Below are 5,306 nucleotides of genomic sequence, written 5' to 3'. Positions count from 1 at the left end.
CATCGGCGTTGAAGGAAGTGTCATCACTGGAACTGGAAGTAACATCGCCAGAACCGAAAAAGCGGTCATCGGGGGCGGGACCAGCAGCACAAACCCCCGTGGCATACGCAAATAACCCGGCCAGCTCAGGAAAGTTTAGCCAGGATAATAGTGTGAAAGGGAAGAGTGCAAAAGAGAGTGAAAATTTTGGTGATGGTATGTTGCATGAAAATGTTAGCAGTGTGCAAGAGTGGGGCATTAGAGGTGTACTAGAGAGGGGTGCTAGCGGTGTGCAAGAGAGGGGTGCTAGCGGTGTGCAAGAGAGGGGTGCTAGCGGTGTGCAAGAGAGGGGTGCTAGCGGTGTGCGAGAGAGGGGTGCTAGCGGTGTGCGAGAGAGGGGTGCTAGCGGTGTGCGAGAGAGGGGTGCTAGAGGTGTACAAGAGAGGGATGCTATCGGTGTGCAAGAGAAGAGTGCTGGTGGCAGGCAAAGGGATGTCACTGGATCAGTAAAGAGTACTGAGGAAGTAGGGGCTGGTTCGGCTGCCCCCCTGGTGGCGACTGCTAGAAGCTATGCCAGCGTCGCTGCCGGGGAATCAAGAGGGTCTCCGTCTCCATCTGGTTCTGGGGGTCACTTGCAGCGGCGCCTCCTGGAGGCTCTGCGTAAGGGTGATAGGTCAATTGAGGTAGAAGGGAGGGGTTCGGTTGACCTGTCTTTTTGGATAGAGAGGCATGGTCTGGGTGCCTTCCAAGAACAGAATGGGGAGGTGATGTGGTCCCTCCCGACTCCCGGGCAGGATAGTAACCGTAGGAATGTGGCCCGTCTGATTTGGAGGGGTAAAGATGCGTGTGTTACGCCGAGCGCTCTGGGTCCCCGCTCCTCCCCGGAGCGCTCGCTACACTCTCGTCACTGCAGCGCTCCGGTCAGATCCACTGACCCGGGGCGCTGCGATACCGCCTCCAGCCGGGATGCGATTCGCGATGCGGGTGGCGCCCGCTCGCGATGCGCACCCCGGCTCCCGTACCTGACTCGCTCTCCGTCGGTCCTGTCCCGGCGCGCGCGGCCCCGCTCCCTAGGGCGCGCGCGCGCCGGGTCTTTGCGATTTAAAGGGCCACTTCGCCGCTGATTGGCGCAGTGGTTCTAATTAGTGTGTTCACCTGTGCACTCCTTATTTATACCTCACTTCCCCTGCACTCCCTCGCCGGATCTTGTTGCCATTGTGCCAGTGAAAGCGTTTCCTTGTGTGTTCCTAGCCTGTGTTCCAGACCTCCTGCCGTTGCCCCTGACTACGATCCTTGCTGCCTGCCCCGACCTTCTGCTACGTCCGACCTTGCTTCTGTCTACTCCCTTGTACCGCGCCTATCTTCAGCAGTCAGAGAGGTTGAGCCGTTGCTAGTGGATACGACCTGGTCACTACCGCCGCAGCAAGACCATCCCGCTTTGCGGCGGGCTCTGGTGAAAACCAGTAGTGACTTAGAACCGATCCACTAGCACGGTCCACGCCAATCCCTCTCTGGCACAGAGGATCCACTACCTGCCAGCCGGCATCGTGACAGTAGATCCGGCCATGGATCCCGCTGAAGTTCCTCTGCCAGTTGTCGCCGACCTCACCACGGTGGTCGCCCAGCAGTCACAACAGATAGCGCAACAAGGCCAACAGCTGTCTCAACTGACCGTGATGCTACAGCAGCTACTACCACAGCTTCAGCAATCATCTCCTCCGCCAGCTCCTGCACCTCCTCCGCAGCGAGTGGCCGCTTCTGGTCTACGACTATCCTTGCCGGATAAATTTGATGGGGACTCTAAATTCTGCCGTGGCTTTCTTTCCCAATGTTCCCTGCACTTGGAGATGATGTCGGACCAGTTTCCTACTGAAAGGTCTAAGGTGGCTTTCGTAGTCAGCCTTCTGTCTGGAAAAGCTCTGTCATGGGCCACACCGCTCTGGGACCGCAATGACCCCGTCACTGCCTCTATACACTCCTTCTTCTCGGAAATTCGAAGTGTCTTTGAGGAACCTGCCCGAGCCTCTTCTGCTGAGACTGCCCTGTTGAACCTGGTCCAGGGTAATTCTTCCGTTGGCGAGTACGCCGTACAATTCCGTACTATTGCTTCAGAATTATCCTGGAATAATGAGGCCCTCTGCGCGACCTTTAAAAAAGGCCTATCCAGCAACATTAAAGATGTTCTGGCCGCACGAGAAATCCCTGCTAACCTACATGAACTCATTCATCTAGCCACTCGCATTGACATGCGTTTTTCCGAAAGGCGTCAGGAGCTCCGCCAGGATATGGACTTTGTTCGCACGAGGCGTTTTTTCTCCCCGGCTCCTCTCTCCTCTGGTCCCCTGCAATCCGTTCCTGTGCCTCCCGCCGTGGAGGCTATGCAGGTCGACCGGTCTCGCCTGACACCTCAAGAGAGGACACGACGCCGCATGGAGAATCTCTGCCTGTACTGTGCCAGTACCGAACACTTCCTGAAGGATTGTCCTATCCGTCCTCCCCGCCTGGAAAGACGTACGCTGACTCCGCACAAAGGTGAGACAGTCCTTGATGTCTACTCTGCTTCTCCACGTCTTACTGTGCCTGTGCGGATATCTGCCTCTGCCTTCTCCTTCTCTACTATGGCCTTCTTGGATTCCGGATCTGCAGGAAATTTTATTTTGGCCTCTCTCGTCAACAGGTTCAACATCCCGGTGACCAGTGTCGCCAGACCCCTCTACATCAATTGTGTAAACAATGAAAGATTGGACTGTACCATACGTTTCCGCACGGAGCCCCTTCTAATGTGCATCGGACCTCATCACGAGAAGATTGAATTTTTGGTCCTCCCCAATTGCACTTCCGAAATTCTCCTTGGACTACCCTGGCTTCAACTCCATTCCCCAACCCTGGATTGGTCCACTGGGGAGATCAAGAGTTGGGGGCCCTCTTGTTTCAAGGACTGCCTAAAACCGGTTCCCAGTACCCCTTGCCGTGACTCTGTGGTTCCCCCTGTAACCGGTCTCCCTAAGGCCTATATGGACTTTGCGGATGTTTTTTGCAAAAAACAAGCTGAGACTCTACCTCCTCACAGGCCTTATGATTGTCCTATTGACCTCCTCCCGGGCACTACTCCACCCCGGGGCAGAATTTATCCTCTGTCCGCCCCAGAGACTCTTGCTATGTCTGAGTACATCCAGGAAAATTTAAAAAAGGGCTTTATCCGTAAATCCTCCTCTCCTGCCGGAGCCGGATTTTTCTTTGTGTCCAAAAAAGATGGCTCTCTACGTCCTTGCATTGACTACCGCGGTCTTAATAAAATCATGGTAAAGAACCGCTACCCCCTACCCCTCATCTCTGAACTCTTTGATCGCCTCCAAGGTGCCCACATTTTTACCAAACTGGACTTAAGAGGTGCTTATAATCTCATCCGCATCAGAGAGGGGGATGAATGGAAAACGGCATTTAACACTAGAGATGGACACTTTGAGTATCTGGTCATGCCCTTTGGCCTGTGCAACGCCCCTGCCGTCTTCCAAGACTTTGTTAATGAAATTTTTCGTGATCTCTTATACTCCTGTGTTGTTGTATATCTGGACGATATCCTGATTTTTTCTGCCAATCTAGAAGAACACCGCCAGCATGTCCGTATGGTTCTTCAGAGACTTCGTGACAATCAACTTTATGCCAAGATAGAGAAATGTCTGTTTGAATGCCAATCTCTTCCTTTCCTAGGATACTTGGTCTCTGGCCAGGGACTACAAATGGATCCAGACAAACTCTCTGCCGTCTTAGATTGGCCACGCCCCTCCGGACTCCGTGCTATCCAACGTTTTTTGGGGTTCGCCAATTATTACAGGCAATTTATTCCACATTTTTCTACCGGTGTGGCTCCTATCGTGGCTTTAACCAAAAAAAATGCCAATCCCAAGTCTTGGCCTCCTCAAGCGGAAGACGCCTTTAAACGGCTCAAGTCTGCCTTTTCTTCGGCTCCCGTGCTCTCCAGACCTGACCCATCTAAACCCTTCCTATTGGAGGTTGATGCCTCCTCTGTAGGAGCTGGAGCGGTCCTTCTACAAAAAAATTCTTCCGGGCATGCTGTTACTTGTGGTTTTTTTTCTAGGACCTTCTCTCCGGCGGAGAGGAACTACTCCATCGGGGATCGAGAGCTTCTAGCCATTAAATTAGCACTTGAGGAATGGAGGCATCTGCTGGAGGGATCAAGATTTCCAGTTATTATTTACACCGATCACAAGAACCTCTCCTATCTCCAGTCTGCCCAACGGCTGAATCCTCGCCAGGCCAGGTGGTCTCTGTTCTTTGCCCGATTTAATTTTGAAATTCACTTTCGGCCTGCCGATAAGAACATTAGGGCCGATGCTCTCTCTCGTTCCTCGGATGCTTCGGAAGTTGAACTCTCTCCGCAACACATCATTCCTCCTGACTGCCTGATTTCCACTTCTCCAGCCTCCATCAGGCAAACTCCTCCAGGAAAGACCTTCGTCTCTCCACGCCAACGCCTCGGAATCCTCAAATGGGGTCACTCCTCCCATCTCGCAGGTCATGCAGGCATCAAGAAATCTGTGCAACTCATCTCTCGCTTCTATTGGTGGCCGACTCTGGAGACGGATGTCGTGGACTTTGTGCGAGCCTGCACTGTCTGTGCCCGGGATAAGACTCCTCGCCAGAAGCACGCTGGTTTTCTTCATCCTCTGCCTGTCCCCGAACAGCCTTGGTCTCTGATTGGTATGGATTTTATTACAGACTTACCCCCATCCCGTGGCAACACTGTTGTTTGGGTGGTCGTTGATCGATTCTCCAAAATGGCACATTTCATCCCTCTTCCTGGTCTTCCTTCAGCGCCTCAGTTGGCTAAACAATTTTTTGTACACATTTTTCGTCTTCACGGGTTGCCCACGCAGATCGTCTCGGATAGAGGCGCCCAATTCGTGTCAAAATTCTGGAGGGCTCTCTGTAAACAACTCAAGATTAAATTAAACTTTTCTTCTGCATATCATCCTCAATCCAATGGACAAGTAGAAAGAATTAACCAGGTCTTGGGTGATTATTTACGACATTTTGTTTCCTCCCGCCAGGATGATTGGGCAGATCTTCTACCATGGGCCGAATTCTCGTATAACTTCAGAGTCTCTGAATCTTCCTCCAAATCCCCATTTTTCGTGCTGTACGGCCGTCACCCTCTTCCTCCCCTCCCTACCCCCTTGCCCTCTGGTCTGCCCGCTGTGGATGAAATTTCTCGTGATCTTTCCACCATATGGAGAGAGACCCAAAATTCTCTCTTACAGGCTTCATCACGCATGAAGAAGTTTGCTGATAAGAAAAGAAGAGCT

This window comes from Hyla sarda, assembly GCF_029499605.1.
Source record: "Hyla sarda isolate aHylSar1 chromosome 2 unlocalized genomic scaffold, aHylSar1.hap1 SUPER_2_unloc_11, whole genome shotgun sequence".
Classification (NCBI taxonomy): domain Eukaryota; kingdom Metazoa; phylum Chordata; class Amphibia; order Anura; family Hylidae; genus Hyla; species Hyla sarda.
Note: the sequence above shows the minus strand (reverse complement) of the source record.